General features: G+C 49.1%; 3 non-coding genes across 3 annotated transcripts; 1 reads left to right on the top strand and 2 right to left on the bottom strand.

Moving 5' to 3' along the window:
• Window positions 1-12,747: 12,747 nt before the first annotated feature.
• On the bottom strand, window positions 12,748-12,820 carry TRNAK-CUU (transfer RNA lysine (anticodon CUU)). Its single transcript has one exon. It is a non-coding gene; the product is annotated as a tRNA-Lys (tRNA).
• An 8,030-nt stretch (window positions 12,821-20,850) lies between these two features.
• Window positions 20,851-20,933, top strand: TRNAS-AGA (transfer RNA serine (anticodon AGA)). The gene has a single exon. It is a non-coding gene; the product is annotated as a tRNA-Ser (tRNA).
• Window positions 20,934-21,361: 428 nt separating this feature from the next.
• On the bottom strand, window positions 21,362-21,443 carry TRNAL-AAG (transfer RNA leucine (anticodon AAG)). Its single transcript has one exon. It is a non-coding gene; the product is annotated as a tRNA-Leu (tRNA).
• Between the last annotated feature and the right edge of the window lie 2,673 nt (window positions 21,444-24,116).

Genomic DNA, 24,116 nt, shown 5'->3' with positions numbered 1-24,116 from the left:
AGTCCCTAGTAGCGTGGCCTGTGTGTGCCCAGGGCTGGTGAGCCAAATGCTGCTGGTGGGCCTGCAGCGCTGGTTTGCGCCACCCACAGAAGCAGCTTGTAAAGTGTGTCTCAGACCTGCCACTGCAGTGTCTGTGTGCAGTCTAGAACTGCCATCTTGGCTGTGAAGTGCACCCACTTCCCAGCCCCTGAACCTTCCCTTGGCATTATGTAAGCCACCCCTATGGTAGGGTGCATTGTATGTGTAAGGTAGGACATGCTCTGATGTGTGTAGCATGTCCTGGTATTGAATTACACCCAATTTCGTTTTTCACTACTGTAAGGCTACCTGTTCTCCATAGGCCAGAATGGGATGTTTTGCTATTACATTCTATAGTCCTAACTGACCCCCAGAACATGGTAGAAAAACGAATTTAGTATGCTTGAGCTCAGAATATTAAAATACATCGTTTAGTGAAGTTTTTTTTATATTCTGTGTTTGAAAATACCACTTTTAGAAAGTAGGTATTTTCTTGCCTAAGCCTTCCAGTGTGCTCTGCTGTTATGTGTATTGGCTGTCTGGTTTTGGAGAGACAGGGCAGGCTGAGTCAGACCTGGGTTGAATAGAGAGATCTGCATTGGAGTATGGGGAGGGGTAGCTCCATGACCTGAATAGGGCTGTGCCTGGCAAGGTGAATGCTGGCTCCACCTCCCACTGTGCGTCTGATGCAGACCCCCTCTTTCTGAAAGGAAGGATGCAGCCTGGTAAACAAAGTGCTCCAGGGCTGGGCAGAACTGGTTCTGGCTGGGTTCAGTGACTTGTGACTCTTTAGAACAAAGACTTTTGGGGTATAAATGTCTGTGCTGAAACCCCTACAATTTGTATTGCTCCTGGACAACAAGAAGAACCTCTATCCGTGTAACTGAAGGAATCTGCAGGAGAGGACTGTCCTTGTGCTTGTGTGCTGTTTCTTGGACTGGCCTGCAGTGGTTACTACTGGACTTGGAAGAAGAGGAAAAGGACTTTGAAGGAACTTTTATTCTTGCTACAGCAATCACCCAAGGGCTAGAAGAGAGCTAGCCTCCTGCTGGAGTCTCAGGCACATCAGACTCCATCACCAGCCTCCTATTTCCTCCCAGCGAGGATTTCTATCTGCAGGTGAGGCTCCTGTGAGTTCCAGGGCCTCTGGTTCTACTGTGGAGAAGAGAGTGCTGAAAATCGTCGCTAACGCCCGTTAGCTGAAGAGCGTAAGGAAAATCATCGCGCTGCTGCCGCTGAGTGCTCGCTACCGGAGATCATCGCATCGCCTGTCTGCGGGCTGCCAAAGGCTCACCGACTTCACGATTATCGCATCACCTATGTGCGGGCTGCCAAATGCTCGCTAACCAGAAGATTATCGCATTGCATGTTTGCGGGCCTCAAAGCGCTCGCTAACCAAAGATCATCGCATCGAGTTCATCGCTTCCCGACATCGCAGCGCGGACGTCGAGCGTTTGCCATTTTCATCGCATCAGGATCGTCGCTCCCTCGCGGAGCGCCATTTCTTTTCATCACAACAAGATCACACACGCAACAGGCTTGCCGCATCATCTTCCCTTCGCGGCAATGATTCCATCGCATCGCCGGCTGAGCGTGTAGGAGTTTGTCGCTTTGTCCTGCACACAAATCAGCGCATCATCCTCCCTTGCAGCAAGGATTCAACGCAGCGCTGGTTAGCTTAAGGAAAATCATCGCTACAGAATCCAGGTATCTTGTGAGTAAAAGGGTCGCAGAGACCACTGCCTTGAACTGAACTCCTCTTTGCACACTTTGAACTATTTTTGCAGCATTTTAAGAGTAACCCTATTTTCTAGTACTGTGGCTTTTTACTGTTATTGGTTGTGTGTTAAGTCTATATATAAAGATACTTATTTTTTATAACTACTTGTGTGGTGTCCCTCTGTAGTGTTTTTCACTGTGTTACTGTGTATGGTCATAAATGCTTCACACACTGCCTCTGAGATAAGCCTAGCTGCTCGTGCTACGTTACCACAGGGTTGGGCATTGCCAACTAGAGACCCCCATTTCTAACAAAGCCAGAGCAAATAAAACAGAGTGTGCAACCAGCCACCAGTACCCCCTCACATGAAACCCCCGGGGCAAGGTTGCTCCGAAGTAGAATGGAGCACCCACACTGCTAACCTCGCCTCATAGCCACGACCCCATTCCAGGCCCTCAGCCCACGATTCGCGTCGTGCCCGGCAGAAAAGGAGGCTGCCGCCTCAGGTGGCCGGCCCCCCAGGGCTGGGCCCGCATATCGGCACACCCCTGGGTCCAAATCAGTCTGTGAGCGTGGGGCCCACGGCACACTGTGCGAAGCAGCCCCACCTGTAGTGAGTTACCTGCACTGTACAATTCGATCCATTCTAATTGAGGGCCCGGCCACACGCATGCGGCTTGAGCCGCGCACCCCTCCAACGCACCCGGCTCAGCGTGCCCTTTGGCAGATTGGCTCCCAAAAACTAGCAACCAGAGCCCTGGCTCTGGGCATACACCACTCCTGTAGGTAGCATTTGTACAGGTGCAAGTAGGCTAAGTACATAGAAGGTGTGGATCTATGTTGGGCAAACCCCAGCACCACCGTTATACATCCTAAAGTGAGCAGACCCGAGGGATCCGGAACCCCAAAGCCACCACTGTCTAATTACCGAAACCCAAAACACCGGCCTCTTACAACCACCCCTACAAGCCGGGCAATCATAGTATATGCTTGAACACTACCAGCAGTAGATATATAAATTAGGCAACATACTTGGTAATCAATCCTTGGTGAAAGGGCATAAGCAGGACAGGTATGGTCCTCTTGTGACACATACAGGCCGGTCTCACCCTGCTGACGGTGTGCCCGCTAACCAAAAAAACCCTCACACGATAACCAGTTAGCAAACGGACTCGGACCACCCAAGAGCAGCGCCGGCCCCGCGGCAAGGACCCTGCTTGGCATATATTCAAGAAGGAAGAAGAAGCTGACGATGTTACCAAGACCAACATGCAGCACCGATTCTGAGAAAGTCGCCGACCAAGCTTAGAGGACCTGGCAGCGCATAAACAGGAGCCCGAGCATCTCACAGAGCACCATTGCGATGGGGCGACTGCGGCAAATCAACAAAGGTGAAGTGAACACTGCAAACCACAGAATTGCATAAATGGGCTGGAGATGCTGCACGGGAGGGCACATGCGTTACTGTGTCCCGCGGGTGGAGCCCGTGGCCGACCCACGCCCCCAGAAGGACCCCGCGGGCCGCGTATCCTGACACTAGCCCCGCAGGGCAAACCCAGTCGCCCGCGGGTAAAGCGGGGACCAGAACAGCATGAGTACCCGTGACCCCCACTACTGCAGCCCTGCCAACCGGCTGTGTCGCACGTAGCGGGCAGCCTCGGGACTACCTCTGCCCTAGTGCCTTCAGTCCCCGATGCCCCTTCCCAACCGGGCCCCAGCCCCGCAGCCGAAAGCACTGCATCGTAGGAAAATCCCAAGCCAATCCTGGCAGGCTTGCACGTTAACAGTAGAGTTCAAATTGCACTGCAAGGAGAACTGCTGAGGTAAAGATGAATCTCCCTCCGCTCAGCCCAAGCCAGCAGCTCCACCACGCTGGGGAGGGCAAGGCTCCCAAGGTCCGCGTGCGAGACATTGTGGGGGGGCAACGCTGCCTCAGCACAGACAGGCTCCCATAGCTGACCTGGGGAGGGGGGCGGGGTTTCCCTGCCCCCCCCCCCACAATGCATCGGGTGTCCCTAGGCCCTGGAGACCCGACCCGGGCCTGGCTGCTCTCTCCCCCATTGGGAAAACTGCCGGGGAATCCCATTCGTCTGCTAGTCAGGCCTTATTGACAGACGCCACGTGGTGGCCCTTGGCCTGCTACCTCACTGCCCCACGCCAACGAGTGAGGTGGCCATGCTGGGGAAAGATTTACCCCCGCATCGGAGGCCGTGCGGGGGCCGGGAGCACTAGTACGTGGGATGGGGTCCCGCCCAGGCCTAGCCCATGTAGCGGGACCCCGAGGTGGGGCAGAAGTAGGCGAAAGCAGGCATGGGCTAAGGGCCCAGAAGGGGGCCTGCTGGTGGGGACCACATCCCACCGTGTTGCGGAAGCTGGGGTCCTGAAATTATACGGAGGGTGAAGGGATGGTCCGCAAAAGCCCCCTCGCCAGTAGCAGCGGGGACCATGGGCCCAAGTCAGGCAGGGTCCCGGCCGGCGCCTACCACCTGCTCTGTTCTGAATTAAAGTAAAAACCCACTCCCCGGTCACAGCGCACTGCCAGGGGAGGGGTGCCGCTACCCTTTCCCCCCCAGGAGCTGATTCCCCCCCAAAGCAGACCGCACAACGGCAGGGGCCGGGAGAGCCACCAAACATCGGGGGAGGGGGAGGGAGAACAGCACTCACCGCAATTAAGCGTGGATCCCGGGGACACGTCAGAAACGGCGTCGGGGTAGTGGGCAAAGAGAGCGCTCAGTGGGCGGAGAGAGGTATATGTACCTCGCCCTCCACCCCCTCTACCCGGAAGTGATGCGGCACACCGGACCCCTAAGTGTCCCACACTGGGAGGCTGCCTCCTGTGCCTCTTGTGGCACTAAGGCGGCCGCCCTCTTAGCGGGTCTCCTTCGTGGACCCCAGGTAGCCGGCATAGGGCATATCCAGCTCTAAGTGAGTGACATGGTTTGAAAATGAAAGAGGAAGTGAAGCGATCCTCTTGAAAAACCCATTCTCCAGCTTCTAACAGAGCCCCCCTCTCTCGCCGTGATACCAGCCTTCTCAGGGGTTCTCAAAGGGGTCTTTTTGAACCGGGGACGCGCGAGTAAAGATCCCATTTCTTCTCGGAGAGTGGCGGTTCCTCGTCCAGAGTTCACAGAGGTGAAGGAAAGCGACACATGGGTCATGTAGACATCATTAAATGATCTTGTATCTGCTGGTGCCCTTCATATCATTGCTCTCTCGTTGGGTTTAACGTATGTGAAGCCCTTCGTCCACCAGTCTGTGGTCTTCATACTTGGAACATCAATGCAAATATATAGGTATAATGATACACGTTTCCCATCACCCCTTTTGCAATTTTTCTATTCTCATATCAGGTTTTCTTCTTGTGGAGAGTTGGAGGGAAATAGCAAGGTTTTGTACCAAGAAATGTGTACTTCGTACTAGTGACTCCTGGATAGTCAGTACACAACAGGCATAGTGCAGAGCCAAACAGTGCAGGCGCTGTGGCTTAGTTCGTTTAAGCGCCTGTCTAGTAAACAGGAGATCCTGAGTTCGAATCTCAGCAGTGCCTCAGCAATCTACAAGACTGCCTGTATCACCCACAAAGCCTTGCACACTTCCTCCCCTTGATACCTGGCAAATAAACTGAAAGTTTCTGGAGGCTCTAGACCATCTCGTAATGCAGAAAAGTTACTGCTTGAGCCCCCCACCTTCAAGAGGAAAGATCGATGGGTCAATCCTTCTCTGGCAACGAGGTGAGAATTTGGAACTCGCTTCCTCCGTTACTCCGTACCACCACGTCTAGTCAGACCTTCAAAACTGACCTCAAATCTCTTCTCTTCCAAAGACACTTCCAGAACTAATACACCCCTCTGCAAGTCCCTAATGGAAGTTATTTTCTTTATTGTAAATTTGAAATCTATGCCTGGAGAATCTTCATTCTAGTGTGTTTTTGCTTTGTGTGTCTTTGAGTGACTTCCATCTATTGCTTTATTTTATCTCTTCTTGTTTCTCTGTTTTTTTTGTAACATGTAAATTTTGCAACACTCTCCTCATGTAACGTACTTTGTTCTATTGTGAAGCGTTCTGACACCTTTGGGTAAAGTCCGTGCTATATAAAAAAGAATTAAATAAATAAATAAAATTATAAGCGCCATTTTGGGTATTAATGTCCCCCGGTCTGCTGCGTGTGATCTATGTCTCCTCCTGGGCTTTAAGTGGGCCATGTCTCACCGGTGCTGAGCACCGGCAGATTTTTAAAGGGGGCCTCAAAACGGGTATCTATCGGGCTCTGTTTTGTGCCCTGGCAAAGGAGGTCCATTTTTTCCCATACTGGAGTACCGTTGATGTGTGTGTGCTCACACTGCTCACTTCTCACTAGTAGAGAAGTTACAGCATGATGTCATGCCAGGTGAGTGTTTTAGGGGAAGGGAAATCCTTTAAAGAGAGTGATTTCCTTTCTCTTTTTGAAACTCAGGAGCAGCAACATTGTTGTGGGGTCACAAAGGTTTTAAGTGGAAGCTTTTTCAATATTATATACAAGCCATAGTTGCTGCTTATTTATCTTATGCAACTAACAGCCACTGACAGAGTCAATAGTCCTGCCTTGTAGGTATGATGTTAATTTTAGTATCATATATCTGGATGCAAGAACACAAACAGCAAAACACAAGTCGGGCGGCACACTATGCTAAGCACAGATTTTTAGCTTACGTGTTTTTAAGCCACGCCCTTAATTACATTGACCACGCCCCTTTGAGAGACGCCCCAGTTTTTTCATCCCACTTAAAGCCCTGGTCTCCTCTCACCATACATGAAGGCAGGGCGGGTCCTAGGATATGTGGGGCACCGGGCAGAATAGTAACATGCGAGGCCCCTATAATTTTCATAAGATTTAACCTCCCAGGAAGTGACATCATAGGAAGTAATATCAATTGCCCATTATTTATATGGCATTGATGAAGTGGCTTTGCAAGAAGCTACTTACCTAGTTTGGATATCAGTAACATGGTTAAAATAGCATTAATAATCCTGATAAAATACGTACATAAATATTTGATTGCTATTAAGTAGATTAAATGAAGTTTAAATGTAGTTTAAATGAATTAAACTTGTATTTTGTTCTATTGAATGGGATGAAGAGATGTCCAAAAGAGGTGTGCAAACTTTACTAATGTGGAGAAAAGTTAGTTTTGAGTGTATTTCCGAAAGACTGGAGTTATGCCATAGCTCAGGAGGGTGATAGTTCTAGTCCTGCACAACTAGAAAGGAGAAGGTTCTGCCTCCAATCAGGGCCATCTACATTTTAGGATGGCACAGGAGTTTGGTTGGCACAGAGTGTGGGGTTCTGGACTGAACGTAAGGAGTGCTGTCGAAAGATAGATCCTTTTTAATGCAGTGCACAGTGAAAAATAGATATTGCCTTGTCGATAGAGGGGTTTGGGCCAAAAACCCAGCAGACAGCATAAAGGTGACACAAAATGGCATAGCGATGCAGCCATCTCAGATGAGGAGCCTAGCACGGTTATGAATGATTTGAAGGGTACTGAATGCAAGAGGGCAGGAAGCATTTGCTTAATCTAGTGAGAAGATAATTGAATGGAATGATTTTCTGTTGCTTATGGGTGTAGTAAAGGCAAGTGAATGAAAAATGGTTATTATATTCTGAAAACAAGAGAAGATGCTGGAAAATGAATCCAAGATTGTTTTGCTGGCTCTGCCATGTGGGCGATTGACTTACTTCCACCAGCCACCAAAGAGAACACCATATGGTATGAGATCCTTTAAAAATGAGAACCCTTGATTTGTCACTATAAGGTTTGAATGAATTTGTCTTCATTCAGAAATCAACTGCTAGCAAGCACATACAAACATTTTCTTCAGCAGAGACCTAATTGCCACTGATGGGAATCATGTTTGGGTATCAATATGTGCAAGATATCAGCAAGAAACCAGAAATATAACACAATAACTGACATACACCTAAAAGCAGCCAGGAGTATTGGTTTTGTCAGTGGTTGTTAGCTGTTTAAGCTAAATGAGTAACAACAATAAATTATTTTACATTCACATTGTTGTTTTGACCAATAAGAAGCTCCTTCACACACATTTGCATAGAATCACAACTGGAATGCAGGGCCATTGCTCTTTCTGCCCTGCAGAGAAGCCGTATTTTGAATGATCGTGTAATCTGAACACCCTTTTGTCCCACAGTCAGGCATAATGTGAAATGTGTACTGCCTGCAGCCTCAACTCCAAAGTGCTCAACTGTAGCCTGTTATAAACACCTGGTGGCGACTCCATACAAAGTGTGCATCACCCTAGAGTAATATGCTGTGAAATGAAATACAGAAACACACATGTTGTAGATAGCTAGCACTCTTGGGGAATGCAAGATTAAGTAAAGCATGGGAAATATAAACAGGAACAAAATCACTTCAATGGATTACCCTAACATCAGGAATTAAGCGGCAGGAGAGGACTAAATTATGTGGCAGGGTGAGTAAATTATGCGAAAAAGCAAAAGGAAAATTATGCGGCATAATGTGGCAAATTTTGAAATGGTTTTGACTCATTTTTTTCCATTTTTAAACTTGGTAACGCTGTTTGGGCATTGGTTGTACCCCCTAGTACCAATTTAACACCCACATGTAGAAGTGGGTACAGAAAGTTGACTATCCCAGCTTTTCAAAGGGCTTTCCCACATGCGGTAAGATGTGTCGCTGCATTTTTAGTAACTTTTGAACCATTTGAGATAGAAAGCAATTTTGTTGTTAAAATCTGTAGATTATGCAGCAGATGATGAATTTTGTGGCAAATGCATAATTATGCAAAAGTCGCTGCCACAGCACAATCACATAATTCCAGTGGCCCTGCTTAACATGCAGCATCAGACTGGGACAGAGCATAGGCCCCCAGCACCAAAATAAAAGGGGCCCCCATTAGTGAGATAGTTAGCTAGAAAAGTGTCCCATGTTTGAAAACTAGGGCAGTTTTCAACTTGTAAAGACATGCGGTATAAGTTATTTATAAGGTATGGAATACTGCATTGATTTGAGTTTGCTGTAGGCAATGTTTGCTTTGTTATCATAAAAATCAACAGTTAAAATCAGCTCACCTGACAATAAAGCAGGATAACAACTAGCCAAAAAACAGCCTTCATACTGACCTGACAGCAGGGCTTTAAGTGGGATGAAACAATTGTGTGTGGGGGTCTTTCAAAGGGGCATGTCTGTTGTAATTAATAGTGTTGCTTAAAAACATGGAAGCTATGAATCTGTGCATAGCATAGTGCGCCGCCCGACTGGTATTTTGCTGCTTCATTCATTGCCTCAAGATGAATAATACAACAAATAACATTACACCTACGACAAGCCAGGACTATTGGCTTTGTCAGTGGTTATTAGTTGCATAAGATGAATAAGCAACATCTAAAGCTTTGCTGTATATGATATTGAAAATGCTTTGGTTCTGAAATGATAAGACTGAAAGAACTATAAAGAGTCTCCTTGAAGTTACATTAAAGGCAGCAAAGGGCGGCACTGCTGCACAGTTAAAAACAAAATTCACTCTGAGGGTGAAAATGGAGAGTGGGCCCGTCTCACCGCCTGCTTTTTGGAACTTTCATTCATTGTGCAGATACTGGATCAATGTTTTTGCAGCAAAATTAAGGAGATGATTATAGGGCCCCTTTTCAATGTCCATTTTAATTCACTACCGGGTCTGAGGCTTGAGTGACCCAGCACATTTGAAACCCTGCTACGTCCACTTCTATATGCTGATTCTGCTCCTCTGCGTGCACCTCTTGTCTCACTGCCGTACTCACACCTATCTCCCCCCACACATTATTCCGTTTGTCTTACCCCTTTAATCCCACTCTCTGCTCCATTTCCACTTGTCCTAGGTGAGCAGTTTCCATTGTGATGTGCCGTCATTCTATCTTTTGCTCTGCGCCCAGCAGGATGCTCTACTTTTCATTGATACAGGGACTGGGCACCATTCACACGCAAGGGCACTTTAACTGTCAAATTGCTTTCATCAACATGCAGATGCAGCCATTAGGCCCACAGATAGGGGTCAGCAGGGGAGATTGATAAAAACAGAAATATGTAAACTCGTAGGGGGCCCCCTGGGCCTCGAAACTCTGGAGTCTTTAAAGGTGCGAGGCCCCACGGCTGCGAGCAGAGGCGCAGCCCTGGGCAGATGCCCACGCTGCCCATGCCTAGCGCCGGCCATGCTTGAAGGGCCAATGGTTCATTCAGCCAAAGCCCGTATAGGGCGTGCTACCGGGGCTGTGACGTGGGGCTGGGGCGAGGCAGGGTGGGGGGTTGTAAAATGCGGCATTCAACCGATTTCAGGTAAGTAGCGGGAAACAAAAATGAATTTCGTTGCGCGCGCTGCAAAATTTGTTTTATTTCTTTCTTTCGTTACTTACCTGAAATCGGCCGTATGCCGCATTTTACAACCACCCACAATGCCCCTCCTCCGCCCCACGTCACCGCCCCAGTAGCACGCCCTATACGGGCCGTGGCTGGGTTCATTGTTGTCTCTGTTCAGTGCAGAAAGCATTGTCTTTTCATCACCTGCGGATGTCAGTTCTGTGACTTCTCATCATTTCCGGCATGGGTTGTACTGTGCAGCATCGTTGTCTCTGTCAGGTTCAGGTACAGCCCGGGTGGTTTAGCGTTGACTACAGCTAATGATTCAGCACCTGCAATGGTCAAGTTTGATCATCTTCTGTGTGTCACATGTACTATTGAAGCATTGGTGGTTTACAGACAGAACCCGTCATACTACATGTGAGCTCATAGCTGCTCTCTTTGTGGAAGCATGGGTACTGTATAAGAACTGCCTGTGCTCCTGTCAGCCTCAAGCACAGACTGGAGTTCAATACAAACACAATGTCAGTTCGACGTACTGTCATATTGTTTAGTACATCATCCTGGCACAGTGTGACTAGCAAGGCATTGGTGGTTCAGTGGTAGAATTCTCGCCTGCCACGCGGGAGGGTTCGATTCCCGGCCAATGCAGCTAAGCATTTTAGTGCATTTGAAGTGATTATTTATTTACTAAATTCTGAAATATTGGGAATTGTCTTAGAACTTTAATATAAAGTTGGCTATAGATTGTGAAATGTTGTATCTAGGTTCCTGTTTCATTGAAAGGGTTGTTAGTTGTGTGGAATAATCCCCTCAAAGCAGCTTTCTAAACTGTTTCGAAAATTCAAGCTCCAAGCCACGTGTCTGGTTTTAATGTGTGTAAAGCACAGCAGGGGCGTAACACAGGCACCCGCATTCCCCGCAGTGCGGGGGCCCGAGCTGCAAGGGGCCCCCTCAGCACTGTAATCACACCGGAGAGCTCCGGGTTAAGTCCGAAGCGGGGGCCCCTCTGAGGAACTTTCGTTACGCCACTGAAGCACAGTGCAGCAACCTCGCTGATTTTTGTTTCCCTGCACCCCGTCTCTTACTGAAATGACTAAACTCATTTTTTTAAGAAAAGTAACAAAATCACGAAGGTTTGTGTAAATGGGGGATGACTCCGCAAACGTGCTTAGACGTATAGAGATCCCAAGACACTGAACCTGCGAGAGATCTCACTCGAGCTTTAAATGAAAATAAAGACGCGCAGATAAGCACTCTTTCTCCCAGAGTAGCTGTCTGCTACGAAGGAGTGCTGGAACTCTCCCATTTAAACCACTACAGCAGTGCAGGCAAGTGTTGGTACTCTCCCAGTAAAAGCACTGGAGCAGTGCTGGGAAGTGCTGGTACTATCCAATTAAAAGCTCTGGAACAGTGCTGAGAAGTGCTGGTACTATCAAATTAAACGCCCTGGAGCAGTGCTGAGAAGTGCTGTACTCTCCCATTAAAAGCACTGGAGTGGGGCCGAGAACTGCTGGTACTCTCCCATTAAATTCACTGGCGCAGTGCTGGGAAGTGCTGGTACTATCCAATTAAAAGCTCTGGATCAGTGCTGGGAAGTGCTGGTACTCTCCCTACTCTCCCACTAAAGTCACTGGAGCAGTTCTGAGAAGTGCTGCACTCTTTCATCATAAGCGCTAGAGCAGTGCTGCGAAGTGCTAGTACTATGCAATTGAAAGCACTGGAGCAGTGCTGGGAAGTGCTGGTACTCTCCCTACTCTCCCATTAAAGTCACTGGAGCAGTGCTGGGAAGTGCTGGTACTCTCCCGCTAAAGTCACTGGAGCAGTGCTGAGAAGTGCTGGTACTATCAAATTAAACGCCCTGGAGCAGTGCTGAGAAGTGCTGTACTCTCCCATTAAAAGCACCGGAGTGGGGCCGAGGACTGCTGGTACTCTCCCATTAAATTCACTGGCGCAGTGCTGGGAAGTGCTGGTACTATCCAATTAAAGTCACTGGCGCAGTGCTGGGAAGTGCTGGTACTATCCAATTAAAGTCACTGGAGCAGTGCTGAGACGTGCTGCCCTCTCTCATCATAAGCGCTAGAGCAGTGCTGCGAAGTGCTAGTACTATCCAATTGAAAGCACTGGAGCGGTGCTGAGAAGTGCTGTACTCTCCCATTAAAATTACTGGAGCAGGGATGAGAAGTGCAGGCACTATCCAATTAAAAGAGCAATTTGATTCCTACTGAATGTTTTTATGTTCCTTTTATCGACTTTTCCCCCTCCACTCTCCTAGAAGCGTGAAAGCTATGTTTTTTATTTTTCGTTTCAGGCATTTAAAAAATACATATTTTGCTTCGGTGCCCTAAATACGAAGAGTTACATTAAGTACATTTCAGCGAGTCAGTAAGCAGATGTGACGAGGGTTCAAGGAGTCACTTGGAATCCCTTCTGCTTTTCCCCCGAACCTTCCATCCCCCGGCGATCTTACTTTTCTCAATCCCCACATTTAAGATTGTCAGTTTTGTGATGCCTCGGCATATTAATGCTAGGACTTGTAGGCATATTATTAAAATATAGGAAAATGAAAAAATATAAAAAAAGAAATCAATAAAAAGCATTTACGATCAAAAGCAAGAATTATCAAAATAAAAGAAATGAATTTTAAAATATGCACGCCCAACGTGGGGCTCGAACCCACGACCCTGAGATTAAGAGTCTCATGCTCTACCGACTGAGCTAGCCGGGCTGACGACTCAAATACGGAACTACGCCTATCTGTTCTTTCCCTGTTCTGAAGGTGACTTTCAGTGTATATGTGCTTGATTTGTGGGGCATTCTCTTGCTACTGTTTCTTTCCCTTGGTCGTCAGATTTACCTTTTCTCCACTTCCCATTGACCCAAATAGAGCACTAAAGGCCACTTACTGAGTGACCCCTGGGTCTTTAGCGAGTGACACCTGGGTCTGAGATTTGGTTGCTTTAACTTTCCACCTGTCGTCGTCTGTATTTCCGTGTTTGTCTCCGCGTTCGCTTAATCTCTTTCTTCACCACTCAGTTTTTGTCTTAGTTCTGCCCGCATCTTCTAAGACTTTTATGAGGGAGACGGTCGTCCTGACTAATGTATAACGGAGAATCTCTAAACGACCCTCTGTGTGCCAGCGTGGCTACCGGTGGTGCAGCGGATGCAGTGCACCGGGCCCAGAGGTAGGAGGGACCCAACCATAAAAGCCCCTTGAGTCCTGAGGGGACCCATCTGTCTCTCTCATCCTGTTTCTCTCTGCCTCTCCCCCTTTCTTTCTGCATGCTTTTATTCTCGCTCTCTCTCTCTCTCTCTCTCTCTCTCTCTCTTCATCTATCTCTCTCCCTCTCTCTCTCTCTTTCTATCTCTCTCTCTCACTTTCTCTCTATCTCTCTCTCCCTCTCGTCCTCCCTCTCTTTCTTTCTCTTTCTCCCTCTCTTTCTCTCTCTTTCTCTTTCTCTCTCTCTCTTTCTCTCTCTCTCTCTCTCTCTTTCTCCATCTCTCTTCCTCTCTCTCTCTCTCTCTCTTCCTCTCTATCTCTCTATCTCTCTCTCTCGCTCTCTCTCTCTCTCTCTCTCTCTCTCTCTCTCTCCCACTCTCGCTCTCTCTCTCCCACTCTCTCTCTCGCTCTCTCTCTTTCTCTCTCTCCCTCTCTATCTCTTTCTCTCTCTCTCTCTCTTTCTCTCTCTCTCTTCCTCTCTCTCTCTCTCTCTTTCTCTCTCTCCCTCTCTCTCTCTCTCCCTCTCCTTCTCTCTCTTCCTCTCTATCTCTCTCGCTCTCTCACTCTCTCTCTTTTCTTCCTTCTTCTGCTATCTCCCATGCTCTATTTCTGGTTCTCTACCCCCTGCCTTTTTGAGGTGACACAGATGACCCTTCCCCTCCGAGCCTCAATGAACACCAAGATGCCCGCAGCTCGGTGATTTACCAAACCCTTTAGAAGTCAGAAATCTGCGGAAATCACAGTTTCCAAGGAGCACATCCAGGCTGCTGTGCCCGCTCCAATGGAGCATCCACAGGGGCACACGTGGTTGGAATGGTCAGAAGCCCGATTTTAGGTTTAGTGTGACGGCTTCAGATGTTTAATAGACCTGGTTTCACCCAGTATCCCCTATAGCCCTGAGCCGCATAACTTACTCCAACCACCCGAATGAATTCTATCAGCAATCTTAACATGAAACAATATGTATGTAGTGCGGTCATGGGCTTGATGCTTTGTAGCCCCACCAGGAGCAGGTATTACTATCATTCTATGCAGTGGAGCAGAGTTTATCAACCTTTACAAGGTGAAAGGTCAGTGGACCACTGAAAGTGTATGGCTAGTAACTCCACGGAGAGGCTTTACTGGCTCATTAAATGGGAGCCAGACGCAAACTCGCAAGTGAAATTGAAGTGAAGAAGGCACCATGTGTCAAAGGCATGTTGTGAAAACGCGCACAATAAATCATTGGATTCCAATTGAATGGCAGCGCCTTCTGCCGGGGACAGGACACCGTTAGAATCCAAGAGCTGCCGCCCGTGTCCTCCATGTTTCTGAAGTCCACAGGGTGTAATATTGCGTTGGATAATAGTGGCCCAGGGAATATATTGTGTTGAGCAATGGCAGAAGGCTGTCAGCACAAGGGCTATGCAGGCACCTTAATGTTTACTGAGATCAGCAGTGTAGCAATGGTTCAAGCTCTCTAATGCGAGTAAACACAATGTGCCCCGCTTGTATGCACTTCGGGTGCTAAAGACAACCATACTGGGGCCAACAGTGCCGTTTATATCACTTGTCCCCGGTGCCACTGCACCTGATGCACTGTTTATGGCTGTGCCCGGCTCAGAATTTAGGAATCGGTGTCATTACAAGGGTGCCAGGGGCACCAATGCAAGGAAACTGGAAACCCCGCTCCTAGTATAGCATTAAAAACACCTCAAATGTGTACGTTTTGCCAGGTGTCACTGCACCTGATGTCACTGCCGTAATGCAGGTGTTCTGCAAGTCTAACAATGGGTCGTTTACATCCCGCACCAGCTCCCCCCACATACACACTCACCTGCTCAGCCCCCGGATGAGTTTGCGCCCTGCGTCCTTACAGCTGTAGATGCGCTCTCCATAGTTGGGCTAGAAGTGCACCTCGGCCGCGTCACTCCACGGTGGGACCCGGCACAGAAGCCGGGACAGCCGACCTCCAGCGGCGGGGGTTCCACATCAGAGAGGTCGGGGAAATATGCTGCACGCCTCACACTGCTGCACGCCACACACTGCTGCACGCCACACACTGCTGCATGCCACACACTGCTGCACGCCACACACTGCTGCACGCCACACACTGCTGCACGCCTCACACTCCTGCACGCCGCACACTGCTACACGAAACACTGCTGCATGCCCCACACTGCTGCACAGCACACACTGCTGCACGCCACGCACTGCTGCACGCCACACACTGCTGCACGCCTCACACTCCTGCACGCCACACACTGCTGCATGCCACACACTCCTGCATGCCACACACTCCTGCACACCACACACTGCTGCATGCCTCACACTGCTGCACACCACACACTGCTGCACGCCTCACACTGCTGCACACCACACACTGCTGCACGCCACACACTGCTGCACGCCTCACACTGCTGCACGCCACACACTGCTGCACGCCACACACTGCTGCACGCCACACACTGCTGCACGCCGCACACTGCTGCACACCTCACACTGCTGCACGCCACACACTGCTGCACGCCACACACTACTGCATGCCACACACTGCTGCACACCACACACTGCTGCATGCCTCACACTCCTGCACGCCGCACAATGCTACACGAAACACTGCTGCACACCACACACTACTGCATGCCTCACACTGCTACACGAAACACTGCTGCACGCCTCACACTGCTGCACACCTCACACTCCTGCACACCGCACAATGCTACACGAAACACTGCTGCACACCACACACTACTGCATGCCTCACACTGCTACACGAAACACTGCTGCATGCCTCACACAACTGCACGCCACACACTGCTGCACGCCACACACTGCTGCACACCACACACTGCTGCATGCCACACACTGCTGCACACCTCACACTCCTGCACGCCGCAAAATGCTACACGAAACACTGCTGCACGCCACACACTGCTGCACGCCACACACTGCTGCACTCCACACACTGCTGCACGCCACACACTGCTGCACGCCACACACTGCTGCACGCCACAAACTACTGCATGCCTCACAATGCCACACGAAACACTGCTGCACGCCTCACACCGCTGCATGCCTCACACTGCTGCACGCCGCACACTGCTACACAAAACACTGCTGCACACCACACACTGCTGCACGCCACACACTGCTGCACGCCACACACTGCTGCACGCCACACACTGCTGCATGCCACACACTGCTGCACGCCACACACTGCTGCACGCCACTCACTGCTGCACGCCTCACACTCCTGCACGCCGCACACTGCTACACGAAACACTGCTGCATGCCCCACACTGCTGCACAGCACACACTGCTGCACGCCACGCACTGCTGCACGCCACACACTGCTGCACGCCTCACACTCCTGCACGCCACACACTGCTGCATTCCACACACTCCTGCATGCCACACACTCCTGCACACCACACACTGCTGCATGCCTCACACTGCTGCACACCACACACTGCTGCACGCCTCACACTGCTGCACACCACACACTGCTGCACGCCACACACTGCTGCACGCCTCACACTGCTGCACGCCACACACTGCTGCACGCCACACACTGCTGCACGCCACACACTGCTGCACGCCACACACTGCTGCACGCCGCACACTGCTGCACACCTCACACTGCTGCACGCCACACACTGCTGCACGCCACACACTACTGCATGCCTCACACTGCTGCACGCCTCACACTGCTGCACGCATCACACTGCTGCATGCCACACACTGCTGCACACAGCACACTGCTACACGCCACACACTGCTGCACGCCACACACTGCTGCACGCCACACACTGCTGCATGCTGCTGCACACCACATACTGCTGCACGCCACACACTGCTGCACGCCACACACTGCTACACACCGCTGCATGCCACACACTGCTGCACGCAGCACACTGCTGCACGCCGCACACTGCTACAGGAAACACTACTGCACGCCACACAATGCTGCACGCCACACACTGCTGCACGCCACACACTGCTGCATGCCACACACTGCTGCACGCCACACACTGCTGCACGCCGCACAATGCTACACGAAACACTGCTGCACGCCACACACTGCTGCACGCCACACACTGCTGCACGCCGCACACTGCTGCACGCCACACACTGCTGCAAACTGCTGCATTACTCACTGCTGCATGCTGCACGACACTGCTGCATGCAGCACACTGCTGCACGCAGCACACTGCTGCACGCCGCACACTGCTGCACGCCGCTGCATGCCACACAGTGCTGCATGCCTCACACTGCTACACGAAACACTGCTGCATGCCACACACTGCTGCACGCCGCACACTGCTGAACGCCACACACTGCTGCACACCTCACGCTGCTACACAAAACACTGCTGCACGCCTCACACTGCTGCACGCCTGACACTGCTGCACGCCACACACTGCTGCACGCCGCACACTGCTGCACACCGCACACTGCTGCATGCTGCACACTGCTACATGCCACACACTGCTGCATGCCACACACTGCTGCACACCACACACTGCTGCATGCCGCTGCAGGCCACACACTGCTGCACACCACACACTGCTGCATGCCACACACTGCTGCACGCAGCACACTGCTGCACGCTTCACACTGCTACACGAAACACTGCTGCACGCCACACACTGCTGCACGCCACACACTGCTGCATGCCACTCACTGCTGCACGCCGCATAATGCTACACGAAACACTGCTGCACGCCACACACTGCTGCATGCCACACACTGCTGCACGCCGCACACTGCTGCACGCCACACACTGCTGTACACTGCTTCATTACTCACTGCTGCATGCTGCATGACACTGCTGCATGCAGCACACTGCTGCACGCCACACACTGCTGCACGCCGCACACTGCTGCACGCCTCTGCACGCCACACAGTGCTGCATGCCTCACACTGCTACATGAAACACTACTGCATGCCACACACTGCTGCACGCCGCACACTGCTGCATGCCACACACTGCTGCATGCCACACACTGCTGCACGCCGCACACTGCTGCACGCCGCACACTGCTGCACGCCGCACACTGCTGCACTCCGCACACTGCTTTTATGCGAGTTTATGCTACTGACATTGTAAATGACAATGCCTTTTATTTGTTTTTAAACCAAAACATAAATAAAAGGCATTGCAATTTTACAATGCCTATAGCTCAAACTCTTATAAATGCGAGACCTCTTGCATTGCAAATGCTTGTTTTTGTTTTAGCAGGCCCTACTGGTCCCAGTGTGCTATGTGTTGGAGTGGGTGATCATGTGAGTGGGGATAATGTGCTGCATGGCTAATCTCATAAGGTCCCAAAGGCGAGACATATTGGCTATGCCAATGCTTGTTAATTAAAGGTATGGGAAAATGTTTTGTTAGTTTAAAAGAAAAATATGGCCATGTGGGTGCAAATAGATACTGCTTGCTTCCACTTCTGTTTACATGCATGTTTTCCTTGCTAACATTAAGGCTCATGCCACACTTACTGTGCAGGGCACAAGAAAAAGAGGGGAGCAATATGTTTTTTTTTGTTTTGCTTACATAAGGGGCAAGCAGCCTGCTTTGAGTCTTCGGCCTTCGGTGATGGTCCAGTGGAATGGGCAGAGGAGACAGCTTTTAGCATCATTGGTACCGCAGATTAGGCCTGGGCAGAACTCTGCGAAGTTACAAAAAAACACAGCCGTGCTCCGTGGAGTTCCGCAAGCGGTGGAGTGAGGAAAGTCACGCTGATTTTTAGTGCTCGGTGTTTGCATCGCAATGTAAAATCCGTTCAAACAGCACCACGCGCAGCACAAGAGGGCGCAGCTTCTTTATTCCGCTCAAGTAGATGCTCTACTCGAGCAGCAGCTTCCTCAATGTGAGCTGTAGCGAGCTCCTGCTTTGAGAAATCTCACCGGGAGGTGAACTAGCATTGGATTTTCCTCACTCGCGCTCGCCAACTCAGCATTGGCAAACTGCGAGAGATGAAAAACTCCACTCCGCAACACTACGCTTTTCAGAACTCCGGGCTCTACACGGAGCATGGAGTAGGGAAAACTCTCCAACTCCGCAAGCGGAGTCGAGTTTACAGCCCAGGCCTCCTGCAGATGCAGTGGCCCTGGAGCCCAGTGGTGTGAAGAGCCAGGTAAACTCAAATTATGACTTTTTTTACTATTGTTCTTTGCTTTCAGTAGAGCCCAGTGCTCAGTGCAGTGTCACTGTTCCTTTGGGCCTCGGAGCCGTGGCACCTGGGAGGGAAATATTGATGGAGAGGAGATACCTTAGCTTGGGCTTCAGAGTCATAGCAGGAAGTTGGATGGGACAAGACAGGACGCATGTCTTTAACAAAGGGCAGAGGAGACGGTCCGCTTGGAAGGCAGTAGCTATCATTAGTGAAGCGGGTGCAGTGCCGCTGGGGTCCAGGAGTGAAAGGAGGCCATTGATATATGATACAACAAGTCACATCATACCTACAAGTCAGGACTATTGGCTTTATCAATGGTTGCTGGTTGCAGAAGATAAATTAGCAGCAACTATGACTTGTATATAATATTGAAAAACACTTCCACTCAAAGCCCTAGTGACACTACAACAATGTTTCTGCTCCTGGGTTTCAAAAGAAGAAGGGAAATCCAGAGAGAGAATGACTCTCTTTAAAGGATTTCCCTTCCTCTACAACGCTCACCACGCGCACATCGATGTCCCTGCTGTCACTGCTGTCCGGGGAAAAACGGACCGCCTGTACCAGGGTCCAAAACAGAGCCCGATAGAGACCCGTTTCGAGGCCCCCTTAAAAAAACTGCCGGTGCTCAGACCCGGTGAGACCCGGCCCACTTAAAGCCCTGGAAGTAGCTATCATTAGTGAAGCAGGTGCAGAGTCGCAGGGGCCCAGGAGTGTGAGGAGCCCATTGCATTACAATTATTGCTGTCTTACTTTATAAAAGAAACATTAAGCTTATATTTCTTGCTAGGGTTAGAGTTGAGGGCTCTCTGTCAGCAGAGGGGAGGGGGCAACATACATGTGGGAGCTAGTTTTGGTCTGAAAAAGACTGGAAGCCTCTCTTAAGCTTGGAGAGAGGACCAGGCATGGTTGGGATGGGGTGGGAGAGGCACACGAGACGGATTGCTACTCAGAGCCGCAGCTAACATTAGTGCATGGAGTACTTGGGTATACCGGCCCAATTCTATGGAGCCGTGTTTGCTGATGAATTTCTGTTTTGGTTTGATGTATTTACACTTTTATAGGTCTATATTTAGTGTTGATTAGGTACAGCAATATTAACCCTGAAATGATCTCACAAACCCAGCCCACTGTGGTCAGCCCTGACCCTACCTCTCCTGAAATCGTTGCCAAAAAAGTTTGGGAGGGGGCCCCAACTTCAAAACATTTGGCTTAGAGGGGCTCAGGCAGAGGTGAATTTGCTTCTTGCACAATAACACATAAAAGGTGTCATTTATACACCTTGTATTCCTATGTGGAGGACTTTACATTAGGAATCCAGAGCTGTACACCGGACTTTTGTGAGGTACAGAAAGGGTTCTGTGAGTGGGTGATTCAGCAGTTAGTCGTGGCCGAGTGGTTAAGGCGATGGACTAGAAATCCATTGGGGTATCCCCGCGCAGGTTCGAATCCTACCGACTACGTGTTCATTTAGCATCAGTTTTAAAATAACGCTGAAAAACACATTTACTAACATAAATAAATGTAACTCGTGGGGCTAAACCTTCCTTCATAATTTACTTAGAGTGTTTACTTCGCACAGGTGCTTTGTTACAGTGCAGAGAGAAGGGCAGGGTGGCCACGCGGAGGAAACATATTAATATTTATTAAACACTGTGTTTGACGACAGTCTGAGCAGATTGAAGCAAAACACCGCATTAAGAGAAGCACATATCAGGCAATTTCCTAAAGTCCACAGATTAGCAATTTATTTAGAGAGTATAAAAGAGTGAAGTGTAACTTTTAAAAATTAGGGACGTGTAGGTGGGGCATGTATGGAGGAGCGAGCAAAGGGGAGCGAAAGATGGGAGACTCCTCTGTAAAAGGCTTCTTTTAAAAATAAAAAAAACGTTGGCAGCGGTGGGATTCGAACCCACGCCTCCGGAGAGACTGGAGCCTTAATCCAGCGCCTTAGACCGCTCGGCCACGCTACCATATGAGATACATGCATTTCATGATACTTCAAAACTCTGATCTACAACTCCAGGCAATGAAAATCCAATCAAGCAACCATGGTCAACAACAGGTTTACAAGTTCGGGAAAGGGGGGGTGGAAATAAAGCTGAATCGCTGGAGGGCGGAAGGGCGGGTGAGTGCGAGTAATGGAGGTTATCTCTCTCAACCACTCACCGCACGTCCTCTCTCGGCAGCAGGTCGAGTCTACAACAATCACTGTAAAAGACGCGACTATCTGAGAAAGACTTTTCAAACCAACGTAGGAACATCTGCTCTAAATATAGCAACGTGACTCCATAATTTTCTAATGAAACAATTGTTCATACTGATGGGGTAATGTATTAGCACGTGTCTAAGTTCATTCAAAAAGATAACAGAAGAGCTGCATGTATTCATGTCATCAGCCCTAATGACCCACCCAGCCTCCCTAGCACACCCTTAGCTTTCAGGTGACGTCACGTCTTGTGTGGCATCTTTACAGTCTACTGTTTATGTCTTTATCCAACGGTTCTTTGCATTCTCCGGTCTTTGAGCTCACATTGAAAAGGTAGAAGTGACACTGAAAGTCCCAAAATGCGACATGGTACTGGTTAAATCCCCAGCACTATTGGGTGGTGCCTCAAATGACGTATGGTCCACGTGGAAGCTCTGAGAGCTGTTCACATTGCAGGCAAGACACAGACAGCAAAGAGGATAGAACGACATTCTGAAGAAACTAAGCAGAACAGGTACATGGGAAACGAAGCCTGTAACATAGATGATTGTTCTACTGTTGGACCTGGTTCTCGCTCCTCCCGCGCGCCCAGTTATCTCCATTCTGAGAGCATGGAAGTCAGACCGCACTCTTGTTATTTTGATGTGGAATACCTTAATTGCTTCCTGATTATTATCAGTACAATGAGTCCTCCTATAATCCGTCACAGTTCTTGTATTTTCAGCCACGGCGTTGTTCGCATAATTGAAGATTTTCAGCATTTGCCGCATAATGTATCACCTGGCGCATAATCTACTGATTTTAACAAACATGTGTTTTTAGCTCAAACAGTTCAAAAGTTACTAAAAATTCAGCGAAACGTGCTGCCACACAGTGGAATGCCCTTTGCAAAGGTTGACAGGTCAAATTTCTGTTGCTTATTCCTATATTGGGGGCTTAAACTGGTACGAATGAGGTGCAACCAATGTACAGACATGGTTAATGAGTGGGAAAATGAAAAAATATTTAAGTAATATTATTAAAAATTTGCCACATGACCCAGCATAAATTTCCTTTTCTTGCCACATAATTTACTGAACCTTGCCTAATAATTTGGCCCTCCCATGCTGCATAGTGCCAGTGGCCCTGAGTACTTCATATCACTGTTGAGGTGTCTTGTGCTATGTGTAAAGATGGCACGGGTATCACTCTATTGCACCCGCTTGGTTGAGAATGTGTTCACTCATAGAGTGACCGATGTGGGAGATGTTTCTGTGCTGTGAGTGCTGATCAGACTTCTGCTTTTATTGTTTTATATGTCACTACATCTCAGTTTATAGTGGTGTAAACATATGCAAGATTTATGTGCTTAAGCCTATAAGGAGCTGAATACATGACTAATTAGTATTCTTCATTACTCCGTGTTCTTTTCTACTTTTCTTTTGCATGTATGGGGATATATGACCATTTACCTTTTATTAACAGTCAGTCTTTTCTATTGGACGCTTGAACGGTGGCAAGTTTAAACACAGGACCACCCATATACAAGCAGCTTTTTTGAAACTATATGCCCACTGTTGGCAGAGCATTGCAATCTTCTTGAAGATGGTGGCTCTTCATGTCTATAATGCTTTTCTTAGTCTGAAATGAACACTCCAAATCTATTATGAAAACCAGCTGCACCTCCCAGTATCTGCAATACTAAGAAGGTCAAACAATTTTTAAACTTTGCAATTATATCTAATGTCATGTAGACGTTTGGGTCAAACTGTACCACACAGCATAGCTGCCTGGTCGCAAAGGACTCTTGGGGACATGCAGGGTCTGACCTGAAACTCTACTCTGCCGATTGCTCACCATTGGCTTTCTGTTTAGCCACTGAAATATCCCTGCTTTCTATTTGTTGGCTTTAATTGCTTTGGCCAGTCCAGTTTGCTTGTGTATTCAGTGGAGCATAACGTTTCCACCTCTATGTTTTCTGATTGGCTCCTTTTATGCTTCCACCAGTGTCTGCTTTCCAGGAACTATGAATTTCTGTTTTGTGGAGCATCCCTAGGGATGAGAAAACAGGGAAGATATGAATGCATATCATAGTCATTGTGCCATAGTGGCTTACATTGAGTATTTCTAGAAGATTTTCTCAATTGCGCAGCACATTTGTTGGTCATGATGTTATTCTTTTTTATTTTTTTTGTTTGTTCCTCATATACCGAGATGGGCATTTCTGATGTGAGGCCACAACCTCTCCTCACCGATCGACCTAACCCAGCCCTGATATTCAAGACCAGTGCGGAGAGAGAGAGGCTCAAACCCTCAAGCAACCACTGCCTTCAATGTCCACTCCTTTTCGCGCTACCAGATAACCCAGCGCTATTTTGAAGGGACCGAACAAGCAGTGCCCAGGTGAAATCATTGGAATATACTTTAACTATTCCGCCATGCAACCAGGCCTGCCAAG

This window comes from Triturus cristatus, chromosome 12 (genome assembly GCF_964204655.1).
Source record: "Triturus cristatus chromosome 12, aTriCri1.1, whole genome shotgun sequence".
NCBI classification, from domain to species: domain Eukaryota; kingdom Metazoa; phylum Chordata; class Amphibia; order Caudata; family Salamandridae; genus Triturus; species Triturus cristatus.
Note: the sequence above shows the minus strand (reverse complement) of the source record. Positions and strands in the feature narration are given on the sequence as shown.